Below are 17,417 nucleotides of genomic sequence, written 5' to 3'. Positions count from 1 at the left end.
TGGTGTCTTAAAGCAAGGATTTGATAGCACTGAAGAGATGTTGGCTCAGCGGTTAAGATGTAAGTGCTGTTCCCAGCATGCATAGGGTGGCTCACAATGGCCTGTCACTCCAGCTGCTGGGGCGGGGCATCTGAGAGCTTCTGGCTGCCTCAGCACCTGCACTTAAGTGCATAAGCCCTCCCCACACATACATAAAACAACATATATATTTTTAATTGTGCATTTGACAAGTAATTCTTCCCACTCTGAACACAATTTGCTAGGTCACTACTGGGAAGTAAAAACATAGTCACAGTTCCTGTCTAGAGGAGATGGTAAATAGTTCACTAATTAAGGATCCCAGGCAAACAGACACAACCACGAGCTCAGGGTTAGCTCAAGTATCCCTTGACAGTACATAACTCAGCTCCCCCCAAAGACAGAACCTCTGAACAAAACCCGTCTGTCAGCAGGGAGAGCCTGGGAAACTCCAGTCCTCTGAATTTCCAAGGATTCTTTCTGTCAAACCTCATCCAGGGCTTTGAAATACACACCAATGTGCTTATTTCTTCCCTTTGAATTTGCTTCCCTGAGAACAGTCAGTAAATCTAGGAATAAAATAGGCAAAGTAATATATTGATCCAACGAAAAGGCTAAATAAATAAATAGATACTATCTCAAGTCAAGAGCAGATTCAAGATCACCTTGTTCCTACTACTGGATTGAAAAAAAAAAAAGACAACCAAAAATACTCACATTTCTGATTAAAAAAAAAATCGCCTGCCCAGGAAACTGGGACTTTGAGGGGCTCCCGGCCCCTTGCAGGATTTGTTCTGAAGTTTCTACGGCTCTGAGCGTCTAGTCCAGTATTGATTGTGGTGGAGAACAGATACCTGAGCACACGGGGAAGCTGCAGGTTTTCACAAAGCCTCACAGGTTTCTTTTGTTCCTCTGTGCCTGAATTCTGCAGAACAAGTTCGTCCATCGTCCAAGAATGCATTTGTTAGAATATAGGGACTGAACGCAGAGCTTTCTGTGTGTGCCATGCGACAGACACCGTGGGAGGTTGCTCTTTGAGAATCTAGAAAGCTGACTAGACGCTCCCCGTACCTCCCACAGGCTGAACAAGACATAGCTTTGAAACGCACCAGCAAAGGTGCTGAGAGAAGCCGGGTTGGGAAGGAAGACGAGACATGTTGGGGAAAAGGGAGAAGGAGGAAAGGTTTTGGGGAGGAGGAGGAGGAAAAGGAGGAGGAAGAGGAAGAGGAGGAAGAGGAGAGGGAGAAGGAAGAGGAGGAGGATAAACTATATGGTGGAAGAGAGAGAGATCTGGGGGAGAGACGCTGAGGAGAAGCAGCATCATGAATCTCCTTTAGCGCTGCATTGTCTCATCTCCTGCTCATACAGACTTCCATCCACTTCCTACCTGTGTTTGCTCAGCCTAAACCACCCTGCAATGGCCATCCCTTTAAAAAAATAATAATAAAATAAAAATGGAATAAAAAAAGAGAAAGAAAAATGAGGGGAAGAAACCCAGGGTCCGGGTAGAAGAAAGAGATGGGGAAGGCTGTGATCTGGGGCTTGCGCTGTAGTTTCAGCCAGAATAACATCCTGACTGTGAGATCGAAGTTAAATAACAAATGGGAGATGAGTCCTGTTCGGTGAGTAGCAGAGAGTGGGGGAAGAGATCAGAACTCCTCAATGATCACAAAGTTTTCTGGCTGTAGAAGGAGGCAGGTAGGATGGTGAGGACAGACTTGGAAGACAGACATAGAGTCTGAACAGAATGGATGGTTCTAACTAGACCACACAAGCAGCACTAGAGACAGGACCAGGGACAAGAGACAGGAAGGAACCCAGCTTCCTCAGCTCCAGCTTCTGGGCTGAGCACTCACTTCCCACGTGGGTCTCTCTTCTCCCGACAACCCAGAGAAGCCAAAACAATCAGTATCTTCATGGAGCAAGTGAGAAAGCTGCCCATCTCCCGAACATGTGATCCAGGCTCCCTTTCCCTCTCAAGATACAAAACTGTCCATTGGTCCTATTTTCAGATTGATAAAGAGGCACAGGCAAGACGGCTACAGAGATGGCTCAGTTGTTAGAGAGCTTGCTTTTCAAGAGTTCAGATCTCGGGTACCCACATGAGCGGTGGATGGACATGAGGAACCCAACAGTAATATCAGTCATGAGATTCGGTACTACAGATTCCCAGAGCAACAGGGCTAGTAAGACTAGGCACATGAGTGAGCTCCAAGTTTGACTGAGAGCCCCTGTCTCAGTGAATCAGGATGAGGAGGTAACAAGGATGATATTCAACATGAACTTTGGGCCTCCCCATGCAAACCCATATGCCCACTCACAGGTACCAACATAAGTATGCAAGCATACATGCATATATGACACATAAAGATGGACATGAAAATTGCAAAAAAAAAAAAAACCACCAAAACAAAAGTTTGACAGACAAGAAAGAGTCATAAACCCATGCATAACATGACTCTATCCACTGAAATAACAGAAGCCATATATTTAATTTAAAATCCTTCAATCACATTAAAAATGAAAAAAAAATAACGCTCAGTGATAATTTTTCTAATGCTACCTAAGTCAGCACATATATAGCTGGATTTCTTATATGAAATACAGAATCATCATGAAACTTATTCGTGCGGTAATTTTTATTCTGCCGTCATACTAAATCTCCAACTGTTTCCCAAATACGTACACAGTTAATCCCAAGGAACTGCCCAAGTAGCTAGTATTTGCAACACTATGAAGCGCTGATAAACCCGGATTGGATTTTGATGGTGTAGACTCTTTTGCTAGCCTCTCCAGAGAAACCCTCTGTAAAAGTGATGGTCAAACTATTCAAAGTCCACCTTATTCTGAAAGGACAGAAATGTCTTCTGCATGTCTCATGTCACTATGTCTGTGTTTTAAAAGATAATTTGTTCCAGGAAAATGGAAGGCTGGACTTACAAGTGCCACCAACGGCAGTCTGAGGCTTGTGCTGAGGGGCATTGTGAGAGTCAAGTTAGCCTTTCTAGTACAGGAGGCCAACCAGTCCCTTTGTGTAAAATTTATCATTTCATGATGACAGGTAATCGCTCATTGTTACATTTGAAAAAAAAATGGTCCTTTTCTATGATCCACTGTTGGAAATGAATACCATACTATGCCCAGAGTTAACTTTCTATTCTGGCTGTTTGAAATTGTTTCAACTCCAGTCCCAGCTACTCTTTAGCTAATACGATGCTTTAAAGTCTTATTCTTGGCTTAATGGAGTGCATTAAAGATTTGACTAAATTTATGTTTGGCTGCAATCAATTTAGACTTGTGTATTACATTTGGGGAAAAAAAAACCTATATTGCTTTGGTCTGTATGGTGCAGCGTGGAGCCTGCATTTAAATGGCGGTGAGCGTGAACTTCTATGAAGACCAAGACAACTGAACCCTCTCACGTAGAGCAGGTAAACTGTCTTAACTGGATTATTGATAGCTAGGTATTATGCCCCAGACAGCATTGCAGTCTGGATTTTGAAATGCCTTCATATCTTATCTGCTTCTCCCCATAAAGCTCTTTTGCTTTTGCTCCTCCATCACCACAGTAAAGTGACAAGAGCCATTAGACAATGACTCACACACATCCTTGGCAGAATAATGTTTAGAAAGCAAACACAGGGCTGGAGAAATGGCACCCTGGGTAACGTGCTTGATGCCCAAGTGTGGAGACACAAGTTCTCTCCCCAGAACCCACATAAAATTAGATGCCGTAAGGTGTGTGTATAATGCCAGCACTCCTGCAGATAGGAAGTGGAGACAGGAGAATTCCTGGAAGTTCCTGGGCTAGCTAGCCTGGTTTATACTGCAGCAAACTAGAGGTTCCCATCTCAAAAACCAAAATGAAAGGCAAGGATCAAAACACCCAAGGCTGTCCTCCGACCTCCACAAGCAATGTGTTCCTGGGCACTTGCACAACCACAGTGGTAGACATGAATATTGCCCTAGTTTGGTTTCTGTGTGCTGTGATAAAAACAATCAAAGCAACTTGTGGAGGAAAACAGCTATTTTATCTTACAGGTTAGAATCCACTATCAAAGGAAGCCAAGGCAGGGAGCTTAAAGCAGAAACCACTGAGAAATGCTGTTTATAGATTTGCTCCCAAACATATATTCAGTTGTCTTTCTTATACAATCCAGGCCGTATTAATCCAAAAAATGGGAGTAGAAAGACCACGGACCCAAATCTTCATGGCCAAATTAATTAAAGCAAGCAATTAATTAAAGCAAGCATTTATGTTCTCGTGCACAGACTGCCACTCCCCACCATTACAAAGGCAGAGCTCATTCAAAAAGTCAGCACTGGATGTGAGGAAAGCAAGATAGCTCAGTGTTTCCAAATGGGGACGTTTAACAGATAAAACAGGTGGGGTTACAGAAGCAGAATATAACCATAACAAATTAGCCGTAATCACCTCCTGAAATAAAGATATCATTGCAAAAGCAGTCGTAACAAGGTAGTCATAGTAACCTTTCGAAACAAAGGTGGTTGTTACAACAGTTTGAAACAAGGACATGACGGATGTTTCCTGGAACAGGCACTACAGTAACATTTGTAGTTAAGGTTACAGGTGGGGCATAACTCAATCTTTGAGAAACATCCTGATAATCATACACAGGAATGAACCTAGTTTATCTTTACTATAAATGGTTTTCAAGCCTAAGAAGGGGGTAGGGTGGATGTCAGTCTACCTGCTTTGGGATGGTACCATAAACAGTGGGCTGGGCCCATCTACATCAGTTAGCAATCAATAAAATGTTTACCAGACATGCCAATAGGCCAGTATGATGGAGGTAATCCTTCAGTTGAGGGTCTCTTTTCCCAGGTGTTTCTAAGTGTGTGTCAAATGGACAGCTGAATCTATGACAATCACACATGCAGGGGGGGGGAGCTGGCAGGGGTATTAAAAGAACTCTCCTAAAAACATAAGCAATGGAGGCCTTCAGCTCTAAACACTTGGTGCGTGGCATGCATTTGTAATCCCGCCATTGAGGAGATGGTGTTATTTCCATAGCATTGGAGGCATCTGGCTTAGATTAGTTTTCACAGATTCATTTAATTCTGCAGCTCCAGACCTGTGGTATTGACTTATCTAGGACTGTACTCTCCTTTCTCCCTTCTGACCTTTAAGGTGAAGGTCATTATTGAGCATATTCCTGCAGTCATCTCAGAGTCTCAGAACAGAACAGCTCCTGTCACAAATGAAGAAAACTGAACCCAAGTAGTTTGCCCAAGATCCAAGGCCCAGAGCACAGGACTCCATGTCTCATGCCTGAGGCATCTTGAACTGCCAAAGGAGGTGTCTGTGCTATTGTAGTTTGTGGAGGGAGTCCAGATACAGGCTCAAGTGTTGACCTGTCATCATGGGATGTAGTGAAAGAGACCTCAATGCCACTGATCATATTCCATGTTAAATGGCACTATCTATATATCTATATCTATATCTATATCTATATCATCTATATCTATATCTATATATCATCTACCTATCATCTATATACCATCTATATATCTATCATCTATGTATCAAGCTTCTTTTCCTCTATTCACTTTCATTTATCATTCCTCTGTTTATCCATTCTCTCATCCATCATATATCACCTGTCTTTTCATCTGCCCACCAATCTTCCATCCATTATCTGTATGTCATCTAGTGAGCTGCCTGGTTATTATTGATATATTACTTATCTGTCTACCTGTCTATCTGTCCTTCTGTCTTACATTATGGAAAAATTGTTATTAAACTAGAATTTGTAGCTTCATTTGTAATATCTGCACTAAGATAGATGAGACAGTCAGCCTAGTCTATTTGGGCCAATTAAAGACCTTAGCTTAAACAAACAAACAAACAAACAAACAAACAAACAAACAGGCTGGGGCCTGAGGAGTAATATTCAAGGTCATCTTCTGGCATGCACACATAAACTTGCTTTTAGACAAACATCCACAAACACACAGAAGAGTGTTATAGAATAGGATTGACTGAATAGAAGAGATCTGGAAACTTAATGTCTATCCCCTAAAGGGTGGTTTGCATGAGTACAACAAACCCCAAAGAGTTCCTTTCCCTCCTGTGTCAGAGGCCCACATTGTTGAGCTATAGAAACCTTGTGAGTTCAGTGGACAGGCAGAGTGTGAGTGCAGTGGACAGACAGAGTGTGAAGAGATTTCTACAGTTGTTAAACCCTTTTACTATCCACTTCTACTTTCTAATTCTGACTCTGGTTGCAGTGTATGAGGACTAGACATGTCTTTATTTCCATTTGTTTGTTTGCTTCCCAATTTATATTCCCTGGAGTATTTTTATCCATGCAGCAGACATCTCATATATGGCAGTGGTCTATTAGGGACGCTGCTTTATCCTAGGCATCGATGCTGAGAACAAGGTTACCTCAACCTAGTTTTCTCAGAGCTGTGAGAAAGGTCAAAGCAGAGTGTTAAGGCAACAAATGACAGACACTAACCAACTTTCCCCTCAAACAGGAACAATCAGATGTTTTTCTTTTGAAAGAACAGAAAATTTCAATTTAACATAGCCCAGAGTAAGCTAAGAAGGAAGTCTCAACTAAGGCATAGCCTATGAAATTGGTCTTTGGGGACTGTTTTGATTCTTAATTGACATAGTAGCACCCAGTCCACTTTGGGAGGGTACTACTCCCTTGCCAGGTATTCTGAGCTATAGCAAAAAGCTAATGAAGTATAGGCTATGTGAATAAGTCAACAGTATTGTGTTCCTTCATGGTTTTTGCTCTAAGTTCCTTCTTGAATTCCTGTCCCGTCTTCACTCAATAAAGTACTGTGTACCAACATAGATTTCTGGCCTCTGCATGTATATTTGGTTGCACATGCACACCTGTGTGGACACACACACACACACACACACACACACACACACACACAAAGTAAGAGTTAGCATGGAAGAGAGCAACTTGGGCCAAACAAGACTCAGTATTGCTCAGACTTGGGTAATGAAGTGGCAACTTCCTTCTGAGCCTGACAAGGCTCAGCAGGGCTACACAAAGGGGTGGGTGAGCCTGTGGAAACCCAGCATGGTTAGAGTACACTCCACCAGGTTTTGTGGACTATAAATTAACTTGTATATAGTAGGGCGAAGGAACATCTGCTATCAACTGACATTTAAATCGCAATTGCCAATGGAAAGTAAGCATATGGTTAGTTGAATGGAGAGCCAGAGAGAGACAAATAAAGCCCATAAAAGGTTTTAGCGCTTTTCCAATTTATATGTTAGTGCTTGCCAATCTGCTTCCACATGCTATTGAAAGGCATTGATCTCCTTCCCTGACCTTGCCTGACCCAAGAAGCCCACCTCGGTTTAGTCTTCAACTTCTGAGACAATGATTCTTACACAAGGGTAAAAGCAATAGCATCAGTAGTATGTGAAACTTTTTTAAAATGCAGATTCTTGGGGCTTTGGAGATGGCTCGGTTGGTTAAGTCTTGCTTTGAAAGCATGAAAATTTGAGTTTAATGCCCAGCACCCATGTTAAAATCTCAGGGTGGTGGACTTAGTTAGAGTTTTATACTGCCGGGAACAGACACTATGACTATTGATTTACAGGTTCAGAGATTCAGTCCTTTATGATTAAGGTGAGAGCATGGCGGCTTCCAGGCAGACACGAGGCTAGAGGAGTTGAGTGTCCACCTCTTGTTCCGAAGGTAGCTAGGAGAAGACTGGCTTCCAGGAAGCTAGGATAAGGGTCTTAAAGCCCACACCCACAGTGACACACCTACTCCCATAGGGCCACACCTCCTTATAGTGCCACTCCCTGGGCTAAGCATATGCAAACCATCACAGTGGTAGACTGTACTAATTATAGTGCTGAGGAGGTAAAGACAGGCTGTCCCTGGGCCTTGCTGGTCAGTCAGCCTATCCTATTTAGTGAGCTGTAAGCAGCTCCTGAGAGAGGCCATCTAAGCTTGTCTTTTGGGCTACACACATAGTCCCCAAAACTTAAGGGTTCCTGGGGGCTCTGACCTGGACTTACTCAATCAGGCTTTGGAGATGTGGGCTCCATGATCTGGAATTCATAAGCCAATTGTGCTGTTGACTCTAGTTGGAGAACAATAGTTTAAGAGATAAACAGAGTAAATTAGAGCATTAGTGTGCTCTGGATGGGTTCTAACACCCTCTCTGGCTTGCCTTTGAGGTACTTCATGTAATGCGCATCTGCAGTGTGAGCTGAAGGGAACTAAGAACAGCCTCTCTCCCAGTCATCTCCTTGACAACCACGTGTTCATCTCTGATCCTTTCATCCTCCTTCTGCTTCCCATTCTCTCTCAGCCTCCATTTCCCAATGCTCTCCTTTTCCCATATCCATTTCTCCTCTTTCTTTCCAATAGGCAAAGCAATGCCATCTCCATTTCTTCCCAATAGGCAAAGCAATACCATCTTTCTTTTCTCTTCTCTCTGTCCCGCCCCCACCTCCCCAGACACTCCTTTCATCTTTTCCAAGTTTATAACATGCAACTTTAACAGCAAGTGCATTATTTTCTGGAATGGTCTTGAGGGGGCAACTGGGACTGTGGCTCTAACTAAGGTCTTTATGGTTTAAAAAACTGGCTATGAATATGGTGACCACCACTCATTGCTAAATTGGTCAAAGGAAAAAAGAGGAGTGTGGGCGACAATGGAAATAGGATATAGTTGGCCAGGAAGTAAGGACACTCACTCCACAGAGCCGGCTGCACATCCTGTATCAATGAGAAACGCCATGAACTCAAGGCCTCACCCTGTCCATCCAGCTTCATGTCCTCTGTTTTCTAATCGTGTTCCACTTGTTTATAATCCCTGTAGTGAGCCTTAAGCTTCGTGGCCTTTGTGTAAACAAATTGGTCTTATTGCCCTCTTTCTCGCTGAGAAATATTATTGAGGAGAAGACAGAAAGGCTCTCAGGGTTTGTTTTCAGAGAAGAGCACAGACCATGGCTTCAAAATGATGCAAACGCCACAGATGGCTGCTTCCATCCATGAAGACAGATGGCTGGATGTCCCACCCTTGTCCTGGGAATCTGATGAGTCCAGAAAAAAGCACTCTCTCCCCAAGATGGTCTATCCACCATGTGGAGGCCAACAACACCCCAAAATGGACCACAAGTTCTAAATGGCCTGAAATTTGCTAAGCAGTCCATTGATCCCATTCTACGCAATAAACTGAAGCAAAAGATGAAAAGTATTAATCTCTACAGCAGCAGATGTATGTTTCAAAAATGAGCCCTCTTGTCTGGGAGTGGAACACTCACTTGACCTCAAAGTCAAAGCTTTCTGGGTCGCTGCTGTGGTTCACTGCCTGGGTTCTTTTATGATGCCTGGTAAATGAACAACTGAAATACACCGGACAAATATTTATTATGTGCATCCTAACCATCCATAGATGTCTATAAAAACAGACTGCTCTGAGGGTGCCAACAGCAAAGCCCCTCCACCATAGCATGGCTACAAAAGCCTACAGTGATTTCTCAGCATGAAAAGCCAACAATTCCTTCACCAGTCCCACAGAGTACAGGCGTGGGTGGAGGGAATGAGGACGCAATACCCAGCAAGCCTGCAGGAGAAACTGCGTACCACTTGAGGAGGAGCTCACAGCTAGTGCATCCACCAGAGCAGATCTACTCTTACCGCCTGGGCAGGGGAAGCCACATTAATACTGATTAATAGCTAAAAGCCTGCACTCCCATCTTTCCTTTTTAATTTTTTTATTTGCATGTGAGTGGGGGAGGGGTACACAGTACACATAAAGGCTATAGGCTGGTATTCAATGTCTTTCTCAGTTGTTCTTTACCTTGTCTTTCAGACTCACCTTGACCTCACTCACTAAACTGGCTGACCGCCGAGCCCCTGGGAGCCCCTGTCTCTACCTCCCCACTGCTGGGAATGCAGACGTGCCACCATCAAGCTTGGCTTTTTCACATGGGTTTGTTCTGTGGAACAAAACTCAAGTCCTCGTGCTTGCGTGGTAAGCACTTGTTCAACTGAGCCCAGCCTAAGATACAGCTCCCACTCACAGAATGTAGTTGCCTATAGAGAGTAAAGAATTAAAATCACAAAAGGTTGGCACTGAGAAGACTTCAGAGATTGGCAGATTGGTGAGCAGAATCCCAGAACAGGGGGATGAGACGCACACTTTACACAGCTTGGGAATCTAGGCTTCCCAGTGTATGGCGCCCATCTTCCTAGGAGTTGCCCTGGCAGCTGGAGCTAGTCAATGCTAGAGAAGCAGTAGGGAAGTTTAGGGATGTGGAGAAGGACCACTATCCTATATCCTTTCCTAAGATTTCTGCATGGGCCCCAGAGACTGGGAGAATCAAGGCCAAGGTCTTGTGACTAGGAGAGAGGTACAGTTAACCAAGACTGCCTTTATCAGACTGGGATGGGGGTTGAGGCATCAAAGAGAGAACGGTTGAGTCAAGAGATTTCTCATGGGAAGTTAGAGGAGGTCTTTCTGCTGCTACACTGGGCCACAGAATCAGCTTCTGAGAGGCTTGGTGTTAGGAAATGCAGGTGATCTATGTTATACAAAGAGTAAACCAGGCTCCATTACTACATCGTGGTACTGCTGTAGAACTAGACTAAGGATTAAATGCCGGATGTGGCTTCTGGCCTTCCGGGTCTTAAATATGCAGTGTGTGAGATGGCTCATTGCAAATTACCACTGACCGATGGATTAAGCAGGCACATGTTTCTCATAGCTTGAGAGGCAGCTTTAGCCTTGAGTCTCCTCTGCTACTAACTGTTCTTGTACTTTCTACACTATAACTCTTTTCTTTCCTGACTTCTTGACAAAACAGTCCCATGGGGTACATAGTACAACAAAGGTCAGTGGATGGAACATGACACCAAGTACCATATTCCCCAAAGAGACCTGTTAAAGGACATTCATTTGTCTCAGAATAATTCACCAGACCTTTAAGACCCAGTCCTCCACAAAGACACCACAATGCTTATCAGAAAAGTTAGAGTCTAAAGCCTGAAATGGGGGGCTCATATGTGACCCAAACAGGTAAAGAAATAATGATAAGGAAGGCGTCCAAAGAGGATGGTACAGGCAGGGGGCCACCATGTCTAGCCTCTATGATGGATGACCTCCATATGAAGGAAACCTCATCATTGTAACTCTGAATTGTCATTAGAGTGCAATTGGGTCTTCTCAGGAGGGGGTTGGGAAGAACTGAACATGAAGATAGAAAGACTGAGTCCCATTCTACCTAAGGCTAACCACTGTGTACACCAAGAAAGAATTCCCCCGCCCCATCTGACTTTGCTTCCGTCTGACATGGTAAGTGTCCCCAGCAATAGAATTCTGCTGAGAATTTAAATGAGGAAATGGAAGCTCGTGCTAAGTAGAATGCTCACTGTCACATGAGGGCCACTGTCCTTTACGACTCCCACCAGCATGACTATTTCTATCTCTGTGCTCTCCTCCTAAACAACCACACCGTTGCTACTATGACGTCCACAAACATCTCCACTTTACTTCTGTCACGTCCATCGATGCTACTGTCTCCAAGATCACCACCATCTCTACTACCCCTATAGGACTACGAGTACCATCAGTTCCACCTCTACCCCTACTGTCACATCCTTTTCTACACCAACACCTTGAGACTATGTCCAAAACAACTACACCTCTACCTCCACCATCATTATCCCTGCCTGAACCACCACTGTATAACCATATCCACAGTCATCTTCACCTCTACCGCCATCGCCACCTCCACCTCCATTTTCCCCACCATCATCTTCTCCGCCTCCATCATTATTACACTGATACTACTTTGGGTGTCATCACCATATCCATCTCCTCATCCACCATTACTATGTCCCGCTACCTTGCTACCTACCAGCATCATATCACAAGGTATCTCCTTTAGACGAGCTAGATTCGCCTCAACTCAAAACTCACAGATAAATTCCAGAAAAATCCTCTTTCTGCTATTAATAGAAGAACAAGGGTCAGAACTTAGATCTGACTGAGTGCTTAAAGGTCTCTCTACAACCTGGAAATGGAGCACCTACCATTCTGCCCTGAGGCCTCTACTCACGTACCAACCCTCAACACCACAAAGAGTGGGGGGATGGGGAGGGGGGAAAGAGGGAGAGGGAGGGAGAAGGAAAGAGAGGGAGAGGGAGAGAAACACACACAGAGAAGCCTCCGCCTACACACATGTGCATGTGTGCACACACACACATATACAGACACTTTGATTTTAAAGGATAAAAACTGAAAATTGGCAGAGGATAGGAGTATAAGAGAAAAAAAAAAAAACAATCCAAATCCTAGGAAGACTGAGTCCACAAACGCTCTCTCAACTTCCTGCCATCAGAGTGTTCTTGACAGAGGGATGACAAAGCACAGAGATGCTCTAAAACTCTAGGCTCCTGGTTAGTTGCTTTCACTCCTGCATCGTGGCCTTTGCTTCTCTACCCCATCCTCCACTCCGTTCTATGAGGGAAGGGGAAATAAGTCATGACCGATTTGAAATCCCAGCCCCTCTACTTACTAGCCCTGTGACCACGAGCTCGTATTTCTGTGGAGCTGATAGAAGAAGAGCAGCCACCTCATTATCATGAGGGAAGCCCAAGGACATGCATGCACATCCAGCACTGAATATAGCAGTCACTGATGAATGGCCATGCACAATGCTTATTACACAGTCCAGTTAGCGGCCCCAAGACAGAAGCAATGCCATCGAATGCCGCACATGCATGCAGACCCGACATCTAAATACTTCTAATAAACGTACGCTTACATATTTACTCATTTGTATGTATGTGTTCATGTGTGCAGGTTCATGTGTCCATTGGGCACTTGTATGTGGGGGGCTAGAGGACATTTCAGGTGCTATTCCCTAAGCACTGTCTACCTTTTTGTTTGTTTGTCAGAGGAAACCTTTCAGGTAGCTAGGATTGCTGGCCAGGGAGCTGCAGGGACCCTCCCATCTCCACCTTCAGTGCCGGGGTTACAAACAATGCTATCAGACCCTGCTGCTGGGCATGGGTTCTGGAGCTTGTCTGTGCAAGCACTTTACTAGCTAAGCCGTCCCCCTAGCCCTCCTCATCCTAGAAGCCTGCCAGGGGATCAAAGCTGAGATGTTCCCTGAGTCTCTGTTTCGAATTAAGATAATTCAATCACCAAATGGCCATGGGTTCATAAACATCTCTCTGCCTGCAGATGTCACAGTGAAGAACAAAGAAACTCAGCCGTCAAGAAATAAAGAGCTTCTAATGCGTTCCCGTGACTGACAAAGGGTATTGTCGTGAAGCAGCTACAGCAAGCGCAGCAAACTTCCTTGTTAATAGAAAGGAAGCTGGATGGAACTCAAAGAATGCAACTAACTTTGAATAGCAGCCCAGCAGGCAGGCTAGAGCACTGCAGAGCGTCTGTGTTGGAAGGCATTTACTTTATGACATGCGAGAACCTCCACTTCCACCTATCACTGCTCTGCAGAATGCGGTTCCTGGGAAAGGGTCTTTGCTAAGAAAATGTATTTAAATCTGTGTGAAAGGCCCTTTCTCAGCCATCCTGGCTGCCTCGGCCCCTCCCCAGAAATACAATCTAAAATTCAGCCTGAAAGTGCATTAGAAAATGAGTTCAGCTCCCCATTATCTGTCCATCTCTTGTAAGTGGGCAGTGAAATTCTTGTAAAACCTTTAATCAGACGATGGGAAAGATACGGGGGACGAGGCGCATACAGGAGCAGGGCTCCTACTGTACCTGATTCACAGCCCAAGGTCCCCACTGGAATTTGTAAGGCTCTGAAGAAGGTGGAGGGAGATGGTATCAACTTCTGAGATAGGGTTCTGTTTCAGAGCCATCAGGTGGGGATGCATTTCTGCTAAGGACGAAATGACAGTTGCGTGGTAGGATAAGAACAAATCCCTATTGGTAGATCCTTCGGCTAATAAGGGCATTAAAAAACTTTAATGAAATAGCCTCATGAAGTTGGGAGCACTAAGGACAATTTTTTCCTCTCCAGGGTGACAGATATCTGCATCATCACACACAAAGCACCTTGTGGCAGGGCAGTGTATGATCCTCCTGTCATTTTTAAACCCATTCCTCTTGTTTTCTCATCACTGAGTGGTAGACCAGCTGCACGCTTTCCTCTGCTCCGTTCTTCTCTATTCTTCTCCAATTCTCTCATCATTCCATTCCCGTCTGAGGGTCATTCTTATCACTCTGGTTTGAATTGCCATCTCTCTCTCTAGAGATAGGCAACTTCCAAGCAAGAGCTCCAGTCTCAGGAGATACCGACAGCTAGATGCTTGTAGATTAGTGGTTCTCAGCCTTCTTAATTCTTCAACCCTTTAATATAGTGCCTCATGACGTGGTGACTCCCCAGCCATAAAATTATTTTCATTGCTATTTCATAACTATACATTTGCTGTTAGGAATCATAATGTAAATCTCTGTGTTTTCCAATGCTCTCAGGTGACCCCCGTGAAAGGCCTGTTCAACCCCCAAAGGGGTATCAACTCTCAGGTTGAGAAATACTGTTTGAGAGGGAAGATCAGTGATTCCTTAGGAAGCTCACCCCCTGGCCTGTGAGAGATAAAGAGCAGAATTCACCCTGATCTCTTTCAGGGACCCTGACTAGTGTATAACAATCTGCAGGTCCCTCAGGTTTGACATGACAGCAAACAGATAGCATTTTGTACTAAATCTAGGAAACACTAGAGAGAGATAAAGGAGATCAGGGCTGGGGAGGCAGCTCTGTGGTTAATCTGCATACTCTTCTTGCAAAGGACCAGTGTTAGATTCCCAGCACTCACACCTGGCAGCTTACAATCACCTGTACCTCCATCTCCAGGGGACCCATTGCCCTTCCCTGGCCTCTGTGAGCACCTAAACACACACACACACACACACACACACACACACACACACACACACACACACATTTAAAAAAATAACCCTTGTAAAAGAAAGTCAAATTAGACTAAATATTTCCTTCAGGAAAATGAACCCAGCCCAGAGAAGAGAGTCCGAGACATCAAGATGGATGAATCTTTTGTGTATCAGGAACTCTGATCTCCGCCAGAAATATGTGCTTCCCAGAGCAAGACAATACTTGAAGGAGGCCACCAGCAAGGACAGAATCAAGCTCACGGGGATGGGGGGAAGAGACTATGTCCTGAGGTGTCACTGAGATGGGGAAATGTGTCAATCACAAGCTATAAGAGAATGGTGAGCAAGGGGACCATCCTGGCCTTTGAACATTGGAAGCGAGGACCATCAGTAAGCAGGAATATCAGGGTGGCAAGGTGATTCAGTGGGTAACGTGCTTGCCATGCACACACATAGACCTGAGATTTGATCCCTACAGTACACACAAGGCTGAGCATGGTGGTGGTAGTGTTCTGTAATCCCAGTGCTTCTGTGGGGAGATGGGAAGCAGCTAGATCAGAGTATACAGTACAAAACAAGAAACCCTGTCATAAAAGGTGCAGACTAACACACCTGAGGTTGTACACACACACACACACACACACACACACACACACACACACACACACACAAACAGATAAATAAAGAAGAAACCCTGAGCACTACCCCAGAGCAGCCTTGGGATGTGTTTGTACATGGACAGTCAGGCATCCTCCTGATTGGTAACTTTGCCTTGTCTGGGGACAGACTTGCCCAACCCCACAGTGTTTCAACCAGGGTAAGGGGAGCCAAGTGCAGGTAAGACAAAGTTGGGAGATGGGTTTTTGCACTGTTTTCAGGTACTGATTACTGTGGCCAGAGATCTAGTCAAGCATCTCCTGTCTCAATGTCATGTAAAAAGTGTTTTCCAGCACCTCTGATCAGCCTATTTCTGGGCAGAAGAGGACAAGACGGAACTTCTATTTGCAGAGACAGAAAGAGAGGGTCAGGGATGAGAGAAAGGAGATCCAGCAAGAGAAATTCACCATAAGCAAGTTGCCAGGGGAGTTGACATGAGGACATTGGTGGAGCTGGAACAGACAGGGCAAGACGAGGATGGTAAGTAATGGGACACATGACTGGGAAGTAGGCAGCTGATCACCTCCTATTAATCAATGAGAGGGGAAACCAGATCTCTGGGCATAGGAATCATCATCTGAATACACAGTGCACAGAACTCATCCTCCAACAGCACACAGACCCACCCGAAGCCATCTAGATGGACAGAGGGAAGGAACAGAGTGGAACCTAGGTTTGATCATTTCCTATTCCTTTCAGCTACCATTGGTCCTTTCAGCTTGGAATGTCCTAGACATTGAAATCCTAGTCTTGAAGGTAGTATTGCATAAAGGAGAGCTTACAATTAAATGGTCTCCTCCACTGACCAGCAAATGACCCCGAGGAGCAAGTTATTGAGTCCTTGTCCTTGTTTTCATTGGTTTTGAAATTGAGAAATGAATATCTTCCTTACTGGGTGAGTGGAAGGAATATGAAATGAGATGTATGTCAATACCCAGTGTATTGATAATCAATCAATGTTATTTCCTTTCTGCTTACTAAACCCTGGGTTTGAGGCAAAGACAAAATAAAGTCTTGGTTATTCTCCTGACTCATACATGGGTTTCTGCCTGCTGGATGGTAAGGTAGGCAGTAATTTCCTACCTGCCTAGAATTTACTCATCCTTCTCTGCTAAAACCATATGTCTGTGTGCATGTGTATGTGATGTATGCATTTGAGCATGTGCATGTAGGTATATATGCATGCTGTGACTTGTGTGTTGCAGTCAGATGACAACCTTGGGTATTGATTGTGACCTTCCACCTTGTTTGAGGCAAGTATCTCCTTAGATTTTCCACCCTTGTTTATACTAAGCTTGGTGGCCCAAGAACTTACAGAGAGATGTTCCTATCTCTGCCTTACATCTCCCCATGGGGTCACCAAGATTATAGACCTGCCTTTTATGGGGATTTGAACTAAGGTCTCATTCGTGTGTGTCAAGCACTCTGCTCACTGAGCCACTCCTCCACATCCCCACCATCCTTGGCTAAAACATTTTACATTCCTGTGGAAAACTTTACCTTTGACTCATCCTCCCCTCCAAAGACAAATGCCTAGTGAAGAGTATATCATAGGTCCTAGAGGCTGGTTTCACCTGATGAGCATGAGAGACAAAACAGACAGAGGATTCCTGGGACATGTGCTAGAATCCCTGAGGAGGCATCTCACCTGAAATTGCTCAGTCAGAAAAAAAAAAAAATGCAAGTGTGTAAGCCCTAGTTCATGACTTCTTAACACAGGAGAACTGCCTTGAAGGGCTCCCCTTAGTCAAGACAAACAGGCAAAGAAATCAAACGAATAAGATGTGGGGAGCAGGGTACATGCCTGTAATCCCAGCATTCAGAAGGCTAAAGCATTATGAGAGAGTCAAGGTCCT

At 44.5% G+C, this 17,417-nt stretch overlaps 1 protein-coding gene across 1 annotated transcript in view; it reads right to left on the bottom strand.

The window, feature by feature from the left end:
- The window catches only part of Gpr39 (G protein-coupled receptor 39), a 194,529-nt gene that overhangs the window by 1,729 nt on the left and 175,383 nt on the right, over window positions 1-17,417 (bottom strand). The window lies entirely within an intron of this gene.

The sequence above is a fragment of the Rattus rattus genome, chromosome 10 (assembly GCF_011064425.1).
Source record: "Rattus rattus isolate New Zealand chromosome 10, Rrattus_CSIRO_v1, whole genome shotgun sequence".
Lineage (NCBI taxonomy): Eukaryota > Metazoa > Chordata > Mammalia > Rodentia > Muridae > Rattus > Rattus rattus.
This window is presented reverse-complemented; position numbering and strand designations above follow the sequence as displayed.